General features: G+C 44.3%; 1 long non-coding RNA gene across 4 annotated transcripts; it reads right to left on the bottom strand.

The window, feature by feature from the left end:
- Nucleotides 1–210: 210 nt before the first annotated feature.
- Gm34741 lies at nucleotides 211–14650 on the bottom strand. 4 transcript variants are annotated; one of them, XR_866916.1, is made up of 5 exons: nucleotides 14279–14650; nucleotides 13877–13924; nucleotides 6410–8213; nucleotides 5243–5324; nucleotides 211–1612 (listed from the first exon to the last, which is right to left on the bottom strand). It is a non-coding gene; the product is annotated as a predicted gene, 34741 (long non-coding RNA). The 4 variants fall into 4 exon arrangements; XR_866915.1 differs by having other exon boundaries at nucleotides 211–1429; nucleotides 5243–8213; XR_375181.2 differs by having other exon boundaries at nucleotides 5243–8213.
- Between the last annotated feature and the right edge of the window lie 368 nt (nucleotides 14651–15018).

Raw genomic sequence — 15018 nt, forward strand, 5'->3', positions numbered from 1 at the left:
CCAGCATCGGCGGAGGCCACATCAATGGTGTTGCCATGAGTCACACTGTAAATACCAAGGAGTTATGGATGGACTGTGTATTCAGAAACAGAAGAATTGACATGCTGGAAATTTGGAATATATAGTTGATGTTAACAGAAAACTTTCTGACAAAATGCACACAAAACTGAATGCCATGGTTAACCCTGGGTGTCTCATTTTCAAGTTTTTAATTAATTTATTTATTTGACATTTGATCATTTCCATAACCAACAAGTTTTAAATTATAACTTTTAAAAGCCCTTTAATCCTCTTGCCTGCTGACAAATCCTTAAAATTCTTTAACATAATGACTTTTTTCCTTGCAACATTTTCTCTGACCTCTTTCTACAGATAGTTTTTCAGAGGGCTCCGTCCCAGAATTACTTGAGTAGATGAGTAAGTATCTTCATCCTTGGACAGCCCCTCCAGACTTGCTGAAATCCAATATTTAGTATCTATGAGTCTGTATTGTAAGGCAATTAGTTCCCTTGCTCTTTGCAGCTGGACAGTTTCAGGTGCAATGGTCAATGTGTCTCTCTTCTTAGCACCCTGGCTTCCTTTATCCATTTATCCTATAGGGGGTTATTTGATTTTATGTTTGTCCCCTTTACTAGATTTTTAAGCCCTGGAGGCCATTCAATATTTCCAGTTCAACATAGGACCGATGACACAGGCGTCCAAAAACCATGTTAAATAAATGCAGGAACCAATCTTGATCATCACACGGCTCTTGGATTCCCGAGAATGAAATTTCTATGGTGGGCACAGTTGCAGACACATACAGCTGGTTCTCAATTCAGGTATATTTGTATCACTCTGAGGAGCTCAAGCTTAGAATCCTAGGCAGCTTTGAGTGGAGATGAGCCAGGCTTGGCCAGACAATAGGGAAAACCCAAAAGCTAGTAGAACCAGCTGGAGAAGGAATGACCCAGTAACCCAGATTATGGAGTTTGTTTTCCATGAGCCGAGAGCTCTTTCCATTAACCTTAAAGGAACCGTGGCATAAGTCATAAGCTCTCTGGTTCCGAAGATCAAGGACTCCTAAGGCCCAGAAGTTCAAAACCTCACAGCAATATAGAAGAGGTTTTACAACTATGTGGTGCAGGACCAGCCAAGACCTGGATTCAACTTGTTTGGGTGTTTGTTGTGGTTGGTAGTTGTTGCTCCTTTGAGCTTCAGTGGCCACATCTGTAAACAGGGGAGAGCAATAGTGCCCGGCTCAAAGAGTCTGTGTGTCAGGTGAAGTGGTTCGTGGAGTAAATACACACAATGTGCTTCTGTGTGGCAGTACTGTTTGGGAGTGGTAGAAAGCCAGCAGGCCTGTCCTCAGGGGATCAATTCACATAAGGTAGAGTCCAGAGCACAAAGCCATTGCTCCAGTTGGTCAAAGGAGGCTCTACAGAGAGTCCTAGATTTCATTGGTTAAAGAAAAAAAAAAACCTTCAAATACGGCAACAAGAACACATGAATAGTAAAAGTCTCACACACGAGGCCTCCTCAGTTGCAGCCACACTCTACTGTGCTAGGTCACTGTGCTAGGGCACGGTGGTGGTAGGGCCTCTCAAGGTCTTCAAGTCCAGAGAAACAGGAGCTATGTAAACAAAGATCCGTGGGAGGACAGAGCCGATGCCAAAATGTGTGTCCCCAACCACAGTGTGGGCTCAGCGGAACCCACTGGCTCTGTTTCTTGGAAGGAAGTAGCTCTCTTTGGCCAGAAGAAAACAAACTTAAGCAGGAAAGCACTTCAGGATTCAGTGGGCAACCCAGGGCCCTTGAGTGGGGTCAGAGTACGTCAACTGTTACCTATCTTTTACACTCAGCCCAAGTGTGGGGAGGAAGCCTCCTGAAAGTGAGCATGGAGTGTGTGTGTGTGTGTGTGTGTGTGTGTGTGTGTGTGTGTGTGTCTGTGTGTCTGTGTGTCTGTGTGTCTGTGTGTCTGTGTGTGTGTCTGTCCCTGGTATCTGTAGATGTTCACATTTTCTCTGTATATTTGTATATGCCTATACACACGTATCCATAAGTATGTATGTCCCCTGTGTGAGTTGGAGACTTCTTATGTCTGTGTGTATGGCAGAAGGCATGAGTTTCTAAGTACATTCCTCAGAAGAAGGAAGGCTCATCTTCCTTTGCTTGTATAAGTGTGCTTGGATAACTCAGCGCCCCTGCTTGGTGAGTAAGAGAGGAGATGGGAAGTAGATGCAGGAAGGAGAAGCTGGGAACCAGGAGGGGGGAAGAATCTTCTGGAAAGGGGGGCCTCTGTTAAGCAGAAATATTGCAAGTTCCTGTCAGGGATGTGGCAAGGAAGATTACCACGAGTGGCCAGCTATGGCCTTCAAAAATGACCTCTCAGGGCCATTCCAACCTCAGAGAATCAGGCAGGCTCTGTGGACATACTAAGATCCACCAAGACCTCAGGGTTTCTGTTACAGCCCTACTCAGTGAGCTATCCCACCAACTCCTGCACATGGCACTGAACAGTAAAGGGACGTATGAACACCTAACAACTCTTAACTAGGGACTTCAGACCTCCAAGTCTGCTCCTAAAGGAAGGTGAATGTCTGTGAGACACCCCCTAGACAGACCTAACAGTTCCTTCTCAGCAAGAAAGCTTTGTGGATAATACTTTGCATCTGTCTGTTAGTACCCTCCCACTCTGCCCCAAGGAGCCAGATTTGACAAAAGAGAATGATAGGAGTTGTCTGTCTGTATGGGAATGAAACACTGGCTAGAGGGGCCAGCCTTGGTTAGGGAAATAAGGCTCCTTAAAGAGACTGCCTCTTGAGAACAACAGTATTAGATTATCTGAGACTGGTGACAAGGCTTGTGGCAGCCAGTGGCCAGTGCAAAGAAGACAAGGAGAAGAAAAAGAGCATTACACAAGCCAGTGTGTATGATGGAATGCCCGCCATGGGATGCCCTCCTCCACGAAAATGGCTCCCAAGGTTCACAAAAATTAGATCAAGAATATTTCATTTCCACTTTGATAGTAACAGTTGTCCCTGGCTTGTCTCCTAAGCTAGGATGTCCTGTCAAACCAGTTCATATGGTCAGTACCCTGGACACCAGTTGCTCTTCTCTTAAGGGCAGAGTGGTCCTGTGTTGGGACCTCTAACTCCTGTGCCACTTTATTCTTAGACTTTCCAGAGACTGAGGGGGACAACATGGTCCACCACTCCCACCATAGCACACATACAGAGCTTCCCAGGGTAGAGACTTCCCAGGTTTTAGTCCCACATTTAAGCATCTACAGAGAGTATTGCATCCCAAGACAAGGGCTGCCAGATCCCATCTGGGAGTTTCCTGTGAGAGTCTGTGTTGGTGGGAAGGGCAAGAGCAGAGTCTGGTGACCTTCAAAGTATTTGATAAGAGGTGAGTGAGTATCCAGACTCCACAAGTCTGCTACAGGCTGAGCCGGTCTTCCCCTGCAATTTCAAACCTCCCAGTGGTCCTTTATCATACTACAGTGGAGATACTATTTGCTCCTGGTTTGCCAATAGTTTGAGGACTCTGGAAAGCCCTGTGTGTGTCTGTCTGGGACCCAGAGCTGAATTCAAACTGGGACTCAAGCCTTGGCAGTAAATGGCCTCAAGCTTCTATTATCCCTGAGTGTGAGCCTTTCCAGGGGCTGCCTTTAGAGAGAGGCAGAAGCTAGGGACATGGTCACTTTACTCTCACTGAATACCAATTACTGTCATCAGGAAGAAAGAGAGAGAGGGGGAGACTGCTGTGCCCTGGCACTGAGACCAGCAAAGGGTAGTAAGCATGAATTATGCATCACGCAAGCAACAGAGATAAGAGCGGAATGGGGAAAATCATAACCCTATTAATAATGGAAGTGCAGTTTGTAAACTCTCCACCAGGAATAATTTGCATTGCAATATAAACAGGGAGTACAATACAGAGCAGCCGGCAACGGTGCTTCAGTGAAATGTAAAAGGCACCATTTCAAACATTAAAAGTCATGATTAAATTATAAGAATTTGCTCGGCAGGATGTACAAGGAGAGGGCGTGTCCTCAGACTCTCTGTGAGCCCAGGGTCAGCCCTCTTCTACACGGCTGTCAGGAGCACGAACCAGAAAACATGGTTTCTCGAAACCTTAATAGTTATGCTCATTCAGCGTGGGTTCTGAGTGTTCACTGCGTGGACCACTTGAAGCATTTACATGCAACCACTTATTTGACTCATGAAGCGACTGTAAGAGGGTGCCTGAACACCGTGTTAAATAAATGAGAAAGTGAAGGGACAAAGAGGCTAAAAAGCCTGTCGTGAGCTGGCAAGTAGTAAGGTGCAAGTGTTGAGTGCAAACCCAGATAATCTAAGCAGTCAACTCTGGGCTCTGCCGTCCCTTTAGTAACTACTCCGCTACCTCCCTCCCGCCTCCCTCTCTCAAGCAGGGCAGTTGATGGAAAGCTGGAGCCGATGTTTTCAAATAATTTGATAACACACCGAAACCATGATCAAGTGTCCATTGAATTATATAGGAATGTGTTATATTGGGGAAGGAAAAAAAACTTCAGTGCCATTACATTGGCTTAGATGTTGATAAATAAAATGTTAGCATATAGGGATGGCCTTTATTACCACATTACCATGTTGGGGAAGTGAAATAATTCCAATGTAGTTATTCTCATCAAATGGTTAAACAGGCAGTGGTGAAATTGTCTCAGCCGCCAACTGGGCACAATAAGAAAGGAGTTTGTCACAACATGGGAAAATCACTTATTCCTGGAGGTAAGCAAGACATGGAAGAATAGATCATGGTGAACCTCCTGGGTTAAGCAATGTAGCAAACACCCTGGGTGTGTGCACCTCCAGTGTGGGGGTCTTTTCTCTCCCATCTTCCTCATTTTGCCAGTATGGGCTACTTTTGAATGAAAAAAATCTATAAAGTGTGTGTGTGTGTGTGTGTGTGTGTGTGTGTGTGTGTGTGTGTGTGTGTGTTAAGTGATGGACCAAGCAAAGCACTGACCATGGTACTCAATGACTATATAAATTTGAAAGAACCATCACTGTTTCCATTGTAGACAATGATACACACCAAGTAAAATGGGTTGGGAGGACCCCACTTATTCCCAACTTGCCATCCCATCTGTGGCTCCCACCATCCCAGGAGAACCCTCCCTTCTCAGGAGCACAGCTCTTGCTAGACTATCCACATTGAGGTGCCTGGAGCAACCGACTAGAACATTGTTCTACACAGCAAACTTCATCCCACTTACCACATCTCTTCCTGGTTCAGTGTTAGCCAGTGGAGAATCACCTGCAGCCTTTCATCTGTAGATCCAGGACCTGGCCTATTTACTTCAAAGAAAATGAGGTAAACAGAGTTTTGGTTTTCAAAAATTGGAGCTTATAATAAAATTGAAACGGCACAAGCCTAACTGAATGCCCAAGTTCTGCTGGACAGTTCTCTCTACCTGTTCTCTATCCCAGAGAGTCTCTAGACTCTATACACCATTCTCAGTTCTCAAACACAATGAGAATGTTTCACCAGAGCACACCAGGGCTCTTCTTCTGCCCTTAGACTGTATGAACACAAGCTGGGAAGGAGTTGGAATAACCGTGAATGTGAAATAATTCAATATGGAGACAAGCATGGCAAACTCAGGCCCATCTGTCTCAACAGCAGTAGAAATAGTAAGGAGGGGTTGGGCTGGCACTAGATGGCTGGTCATGGGAGATTGGTGAGCTGTGTATGGGTGTCCATGCTCCAAAATTCCCAGATTGGCACAGTTCGACTCTGACAAAGAAACTGCTGTTCCATTCAATGGTGTGAGACACTCCTCTGGGAGGAAAGTTCTAACAGGCACATTAGGCATTGTCTTGGCAGATGATGGATGGAAGCAGGACAATTGAGATTATCTTAAAAAAAAAAAGAGGCATCTGAGAAACAAGATGACACAGGACTGGGCATCTAGAAGACTTGTGAACTACCAGGAGGCTGAGAAGCTCTGAACCAAGATGAGGAAAGAGCTGGCAGCCAGCTGCACTACCTTGTTCTCAGCACATTGCTGACATTCCAGAAAGGAGAGACAGAAATTTAATTTCACCCTGACTTCCCCTCCCCACAACACACATGCACACACACACACACACACACACACACACACACACACACACACACACACTTAGGTCCCCCTCCTTCCTGCACAATCCCCAGCCAGTCCAAATGAGGGACTGGTGGGATGACAAATGACCAAGGGGTCCAGGGTGGACACATTCCATCTGTCCCTCACAGGCCTAGACCCAAATGCCAGGGCACCGTAGCAGGCAGCAAGTACTCAGTAAATGTCTGTCAACTCCCGAATGCAAACATCCCCTTAGGTCTACCTGCCTGAGCCCCACTTACCAGAAAGAACTTTTTCCCTGCTACCCCTAACTCCTACCTGTTGTAAATTCATTCCTCACTTTAGCGTTCAGGTTGCCAAATCCTAGATAGATACAAGAAAGGGGTGGAGGGTATATTAAAGGTTTGTTTCATTGGTGATTTAATTTCATTCAAATATCCTCTTCACTGGCTACCTTACAGTTAAGACACTTAACATCTGAATTCGAGAAAAGAAAATTTGATGAGTTGTATGAAGAGGGTGAGAATGGGGAAAACCTACTGGTCACCCATTATACTCCACATGCTATGTGTGTAATATTTCATTTATCCGTGACCGTTTCATCAAGTATTAGTCTCCTGTCGTGTGACACATAAAGAGGCTGAGAATGGTGAAACTGACACCCTCCACCAGCCAGTGGTTTCTTTCTTTCTGCTTGGTGATCAATGAGCTGGGATAGCTTAGTATCTGGCTACTCAAAGTGTGGTCCGTAGACCAGCACTGCCATCCTACAGACGTTTATTAAAGATGCAGACTCTCAGGTCCCACTGAAGACCCGCTGGTCCTGAATCCTCATGCTTAAGAAGTCCTTAACACATCTGTGGTCTGAGGGGGTCTGCTCTGGTGTGGCGGCACCGTCGTCAGAGTACACTGGGCTTGCCTGGAGGTGAGAGTTTCTGCCTCTTGAGATTGATTTTGGGAGCCCAAGAATTTGCATGTCAGGTATCTCTAGTCTAGAACTATCTCTATGAATTTACATCCTTTGCTATTGTATGGGTATTTGGTGTGGACCGGCTGATTTTCTCCTTGTGATCAATGAGCCCTTGTAGATACAAACCTAAGAAGGAATCCCAGCTCATACTACAGTGGGGTATGGGCCACACATTTGACAGCAATGGAGTCTAACCATGGAGTCTAAACCATATCTGACAATGGATGGACTCTAATACCATTGAGGCACTGAGGAGGAGGGGTGGGGGTTGGGAGGGGAGCCAGGGGCTGAGCTGAGAACAGCATGAGTTGTCACAGAGAAGTCTGCTATAGACCCTTTCCCTGGCTCATGCTGAGGCAGTAGTGTTTTACCCATGAGGCACTGCAGACCCAGTGCTTCAGGCTTATTTAAGATCCTCAAAAAAAAAAGATGTCTTTTAAATATATGGGCCTGGTAGATTTTTGGAAAACAAAAGTACAGTAGAAATAAATGTAGTCATTAAATGCCTGCAAAAAAAAGTGCATATGGTGGCTATTGAGTGTAACTCTATATGACGCATATGTAATTAGAGGTGTGAGCATATTGTAAAACACTTTTGATGATGTGGGACTGGACCTTCAAAAGTTAGAGACATTATAATGCCTACAAATCTCAGACTGTCCTGAGAGGTCTTGTCCCCAGGAGGACAGGACACTGGGTAGTATTTCCTTGGCTCTTACACTGTGAGCACAGCCCTGATTTTCTCTGCCTCTGCCTATGAAAGTTTCCCCTCTGACAGGGTCCCTGGGGCCCACAGTGGCAGGACACCCTGGGGGCCTTTCTTCCAGCTGCCTTTAACATTTCCTTCTGGTTTGCGCCCCGCTGTTCTGATGACTGATGTTGTTTGTCAGTCACCAGCCAGGGGTCACTGGGAACATTTGCCCAGGTGCTTGTCACAACCCGGGTATGGCCATAGGTGCTGACACCCTGTCACATCGTCACCACAACCTGATCTTATTGCCCTTTACATATTGCTGCCCAGAGACACATCAGGAGACGTCGGAGGCTGGGAAGGGACTGGTCCCTGGAGCTCAGATTCACTTGTCTGTGTGTACATCAGCAGGAAGGCTATTTCAGAAATCAGGCAGTGGAGGCTTGGGCACCTGTAAAACACTGAAAATCATGGTTATTGTGACAATGAAGAAGGCTGAGATACAAGAGAACGCAAGGGAAAATGTTCATCCAGGAATGGGTCCAGAGACAGACAGACAGACCCCTTTCAAAAATCCACTATAAGGAAAAAGTAAAGCGCTCAGCCCAGCTGAGTGGGCATTTCGAAAATTAGAAATATCATCATTGAAGAGGTTCTAAGCCTTGGCCACATCTACTGGGAAATGGAGAGAAGAGTCTCTTTTAGAACTTTCCACAAATATTAAATGCTCTGCACAGATTTGTTCCAAAGTGAAGATTCAAGCGTCACTGTTAGAGTTATCGTTGTTTAATTTTAATTATTACATTTATGTATTGCATGCACGTGACGTGTGCCTGTGCCCACTTGGGCCACAAGAGACACTTGAAGGTAAGCAGCAGACCAGAGGTAATTCTCTCCCTCCACCACGTAGATGCTGGCTGGGGTTTGAACTCAAGTCCTCAGGCTTGGCCGCAAGCACCCTTGTCCACTGAGCCCCACCGCTCATTATATTCAAAGATAGTGTGCTGTTACATAGAAATGCACCAGATGAGTACAAATTTGCGCAGCCATCTGAATATGGTTTCTTTCCAGAGAGACTTGTCTGGTCAGAAGGTAAAACTTAAGAGTTTAATACCGAATTATGTGTATGTCTGCTTCCATATAAAATATGTACATTTTCTTCTACAAACTTCAGGTTGGTAAAGAGCCAAATATGATATCAAGCTCACTGTTGGAGATGGGAAAGATCTTCAAGGTTTTGTTTTATTTTGTTTTGTTCACCTTGGTATGCAGCCCAGACTGGCCTTGATCTCAGTTTTCCTGCCTTGGCTTCCTGAATCCTGGAAGCAAGGACATAGGCCTCTCTTGAGAAGAAAATCTTACCTGACTACAGGACAGCCTCAGCAGCCAGCTAGATGTAGGGAACCTGTTTCTACCTGAGTAGGGGTGTGTGTGTGTGTGTGTGTGTGTGTGTGTGTGTGTGTGTATCTGTATGTGTGTTGTGTCTATGACTCTCTGTGTGTATCTATGTCTCTCTGTGTATCTATGTCTCTCTGCATGTGTCTATGTCTGTGTCTCTGTGTGTATCTATGTCTGTCTCTCTGTGTGTATATATATATGTCTATGTGTATCTATGTCTGTCTGTCTGTCTGTCTGTCTCTCCTCCTTCCCGCCCCCCCTCTGTTCCCTGCTGCACATTTTACAGAGTTTTCTCCACCATCCTATGGCTTGTACAAAAAGTAGATTCAAACTCCAGATGCCCAGTCTTGACCTCCTGGGAGACATGCTCAACTCTGAAAAGGACAAACCCAGCAGGAGATTCATGAGCAGTGGATGAGAAATGAGGGTTGGGAGCTTATTTTGTTCTGTTTCAAATGTTTTCCTTGGGATCTTGCACATAGAAGGTCCAACAAATGTTTGTTGAATGAATGAATGAATGAATGAATGAATGAATCAGTCAATCAAGCCTTCCAAATATCCTACCAACTTGCCCAGAATATGAGTCCCCCAAAAGGCCAAGGGCATTCTGTACTAAGAGAACAGATTGTGATAAACACCAGTGTTTACTGATGTCAATGAAACTTCAAGTTCACGGACAGACACATAGAGGCAAAGACGCCTCTCAGCAGCGCTCTTGCCTGTGTAGACTCCAGGATTCTGCTGCTCCATAGCCAGCAGCATGAGACTGTGGCTACAGCTCCACTGATCTGTAAAGCAGTGAACGGAATAGCAAAACCCGGAGCAGAATTGTAACTACCTAGCAAGTCTGAACGATTCTGCAGCTGAGACATACACGATAGCATGAATTCCATCTTCTGGACTCAGGATGAGATGACCTGTTTCAGCGGCTTCCAGTATGCAGTGGTACTGATGACCACAAATCTTGGGTGTCTGACACCACTTTGAAGGCCAGAAAAGACAAGAATTCTCCTTTTTCTTCATCCTCTTGACCCAAACATCAGCAGAGCTTAATGAAAGAAAGAACCCAGCTAAATCCAGTGTGTGCATATACACCCCACACATGGAAGGGTTAAAGCCACACAAGATTTTTTTCCCTAAGCTGTAGGCACCTCTGATTCACCAGTTTTGAATGGCTGGACCAGTTTAGCTTGTTTACACACAGATGCAAAAGCCATTAGGAAACGCTGGCTCTAACAGTTTTGATATTGTCCCCAGTATCCATGTTCTAAAAGGTTCTCCCTTTCTTATTCAGAATTTCAAAATTGTGCCACAAATATAACTTAGGGAGAAGGTATGGGGGAAATAATAATGCCAATGCCAAAAAGGGAAGCCAAGGAGAAAGACAATATTTTTCAAATATTTTCCCAACTGTCATTTTAATAATAGCCTAACAACAAAGTATGCTAATTTTTCTCCACAGATACCTGTGAATGCAAATGTAAAACAAATAGTAATTAATGTCTCTGTGTGAAAATCAAGCAATAGGTATTAATTCTGTTTCAGCCCTGAGATTATGCACATTTAAATCATGGCCTGAGCTCCCACACAACAGTGTCTATCAAAAAGAAAAGACGACAAGAGAGGGATTCTGAGGTTAGCAGAATCCACATAGCCATTCTAAAAGGACCTGGCCCAGATTCACAAAATATATTTGCAAGCCGTGTATGCTTTAAGAGCCACGATCAACTCTTAGTATGTGTACGTATATGTGTATATTCTGTGTGTGTGTGTGTGAGGATGCGTGTGGAAGTCTGAAGTCCATACCAAGTGTCTTCCTCCACCTCTCTTCACCTCAGTTTTTTTGGGAAAGATGTCTCAACCTGGAGCACACAGGTGCAGCTACTCTGAATGGTCAGTGAGCCCCAGGGAATCCCCCTGTCTCGACCTCCACAGCGCTGAAATCACAAATACCCAGGGCCCTCAAGCATCTATGGCAAGTTTTTCACCAACTAAGCCATCTTGCTGGCTCAAAACCAAAACCACTCCTAATGATACATCTTCATTTTCAAGCTGGGTAGGAAGGCTAACAGGTATGACTGAACCCCAGATCCCAGACAAAGACTCTAGATCTTTGCTGGTTAAAATAGCAGGTGTCTTCTAGGACATTTCATTAACTTCCTGAAGTTATCCTTCCTGAATCCACAAGGAATATTTCTCTACTTCAGCTTAAAAGCTGTCATCTGACTGCAAATTCATGGTGCAAGGAGGTGGAAGAGATCCACGAGGGATATGAAGTGATAACTAGAGTCGTATAAAGAAAGTATGTTTAAAAGTGATGCTCTTGGAGGCAGCAAGTCTTCAGAGATTATTTCTACAAAACAGGAACAAGAGGAGCCATCTCAGATATCCAGAATTGATCATGTGTGTCAGACTCAATGAAATGAGAAACAAAAAAAAAAAAAAAAATCTCACCCAGCAAAAATAACCATCTAGAAAAATGCACTGTAGTCAAGACGTGAAGGAAAATGGGGATCCACGCACAGCCGTGCTTCTAATATGGCAGACACTGCCTATATGTGGATATTTAACATAAAATTAAAATGGAATCAAATGTATTAAAGATTCAGTTCCCAGGTCCATACCCACATTTTGGAGAGTCCACGGCCACCTGTGGCATAGTAGATAGTAGACAAGGAACATTTCCATTATCTTTGCTCAGTGGGACAGTCTGAACAAGAACCTGCCAACAAGAACCAAGTACTGGCTGCCTTTCGCTTGCTTATCCCATCCCAGTTACAGCTTATATTGGAGGAGGTAAAGGATCCGGGCTTGCATAGGGTGCAGTGAGGAATCCTTGTCTTCAAGCTCTGGGAGAACTCAGCAGCCAGGAGACGAAAGTAGGACATTTCAGGAAAGCAGAGGTGGGGCATGTGTTACCCTGGCTTTCTCCCTCCCCGTCTCTGTGATTCAGCGCCCAACTAAATGCCAGAGCTCTTGTAAGGCACCTCTCCATGAAGTGATTCCATCTGGAGTCTAATAACTTGTTCCTCCACCTGATCCTTCGGGCTGAAGGTAGGCAAAGGTTCTTTATGGGACATCTGGGGTACTGTACCATCCCCTTTCAGAGTCCCTCAAAATAATCTGTTAGTAACCCTGGTCTTGATCACCCAGCATGAACATGGTTCTCCATGAGCATCCAAACACATCAGTTCCTGGTCTGATGTAAGAGTCAGGGAGGAGTGAACGGAGCAATGACTACAGAACCAGTAAAGCCTTGTATCCCTGTGATGCCAAACAATAGGTTCACCAAATATTTCCTCAACTAGAGGTGGGACTTCCTGCCCACCGGTCCTTTCCATGCTGGGATTTGGTATGGTATTTTCCTTCACTTAACAATAAAGCATAGGAGAGCAAAAGAGACAATCGCTGTCCATAAAAATCCAGGTAGTAATAGCTAAGGTTTTACAAATCATGGTCTGTGTAGCATGAAAGCAAGCTGCCATAGACTACGTATGAATGGAGGTGGCTCTGTTTGAGTAAAACTTTATTTGATGGAAGGGTCATGTTTAGCCTGACTATGCTTTGCTTAAAGCACACAGAAAAAGAGAAGCCTCTGAATATGTTGTTTTAAGAGTCAGAAGAAAGTGTACATGTGCCCACAATGTCGTTTGTCTAATAACGACAGTTCAGTTAGTGAATGGCCACATAAGAGATGGTGGCCCTGTAAGATTATATCACCTACTTAAATGCACTCAATGATGTGTGTACCATGATAAAGTCATTTGATGATGCATGCCTTGGGATATATCGCCTTCATTAAATTCATAAATTATTAAATTTATATATGCATATAAATGTTTCTCGATAAACTGAAAGAAGGCACGGCTTCAAAGGGAGTTGAAAAAGTTGAAAAATGAGCAGCATGCAAACATGAAATGTAGTTTAAGGTGAAGCAAAGTGGAGCTGAGAAACTAAGGAAGGCAGAAAAACAGTAAGTATGTCCTTTTTTAATTACAGAGAGATCCTGTCTCAAAATGTGTAATAAGTAAACATATTTAAATAGAACACCATACTTAAAAATGTGGGTTGTGTGTATATGTGTGCATTGCACATCTATTGTATTTCTTCCTGGCCCTCTGTCCACCTGCAAATGCAAGCAAAAAAGGCCTATCTTTTACTACACTGTTTAATTCTCTCAACAAATCTATGAAACAAACATTTCTTCCCAAAGCGCATTTAAGGATCCTGGGATCAGAGTAATCATGAGCTCTGAGTCATGAAATTAGTCAATGGCATAGCCAAGATCCCTGCCAAAATCTAAAGCAAGTATTTTTTTTTCATTACATGACATAAAAACAGCGACGACCCTTGTGAAGCCTGACAATAAGAAGATGGCTCAGCCAGCAAAGTACCTGCCTTGCAACTATAGAGATCTGAGTCCAGTCCCCAGCACCCATGAAACCATCATGTCTCTTTGAAATCTCAGCACCGGGGAGTCAGAGGAAACTTGCTGGCCCCCTCTGCTAATATACTCGGCAGATTCCAGGCCAATAAGAGATCCTGACTCAAAACGCAATGTGAATATTTCCCAAGAAAGGACTATCAGGGTCTACTTCTGTCTTCTATATACATGTACACACACACACCATGGGAACCTAAATCCTGGGGAAGAAGAAGGCTCCAGAATCTCTGAGTTGTCATTAGTAAGGCTAGAGAGGTAGACTGGTTAAGACTGCTTTCTTACCGCCAATACAGCACCAGATGCCTCTTCACAGTGACAGTGATCCAGAGCCTGGAAGAACCAATAGGATTCAATATGAACCCCAGGGCTGTCAAACTTGGAGGATAACTGGTTTACCTCTTTGTTGAGATGTGAATTTCATGTTGTGACCTCCAACCTGAGATCACTAGATAAGTCTTTGTACACATAAAGAAAGCTCTAGGATAAATGCTACTGCCTCTCCCCTATTCCATAAGAGCCCATCAGGAGCTAAGCTACAAATAATATTGAGGCAGCGGCGACCTCTGAAGGGACAGCTTTTGCTGTCAGATCCCTACACTGGGCTTGTTAGTGGTCTTGCAGGCTCTGGAGTGCATAAAGGTGGACTGATGAAGCAGTCTAAAGAGACAAAGTAAAGATCATCACCTGCCAAGAAGGAGCCAGCAGCAGACGCACTGCGGTTCTCCACGACAAAAGCACGTTGGCCATCAATGCATTCACTTCTGAAACATCTTTATAAAACTGGGTCACTGTGTCAGGATCACTGGCTGCTGCAGAGAAGCATCCAAACATGGCCCCCACTTCCAGGAAGCAGTCGTTTAGGATAGAGGAGGGTAATGAGTCACCTAAGCTGTCTGTGTGGCTTAGAATGCTCATTCTATGAGAAGAGTGAGCAGCAGAACTTCCTTGTAGGGCAAAACGATTGGCTTAGACAAAAAGAAACACGTTCAAAGCAAAGCTGTTCACGTATACCAGCCTGTCATGACATGAACACGCTGTGCTTTCCCACTGAAGATGTGTGGTAAGCGTACCAGGGGAAAGGATTTTAAAACAATTTTAAAACAGGCATAACACATTTCTCTTTTAAAATGTCTTTCTTAAAAGAAGAGTAAAAATAAACAGAACACACATTGAAGGAGTGAATTTTCATGGGTTTCAAACATAAGCAACAGGCCTATGCTGTTGGATTCAGACTATAGCTACCTTTGTGGGTAGTGAGAAACAGGAAGGGGGCAAAGAGAGGTTGGGAAGGTTCTGTTTCTATTTGTAATGTCAGTCATGTAAATGTGCTCATTTTGTGAAAATCCAATACCTCTACAATTATGCACATTTTTTCTTTATTTTGCTATTAAAAAAAAGACATGGATGTTCACTTTCACTATATT

Source organism: Mus musculus, chromosome 2 (assembly GCF_000001635.26).
Source record: "Mus musculus strain C57BL/6J chromosome 2, GRCm38.p6 C57BL/6J".
Taxonomy (NCBI): domain Eukaryota; kingdom Metazoa; phylum Chordata; class Mammalia; order Rodentia; family Muridae; genus Mus; species Mus musculus.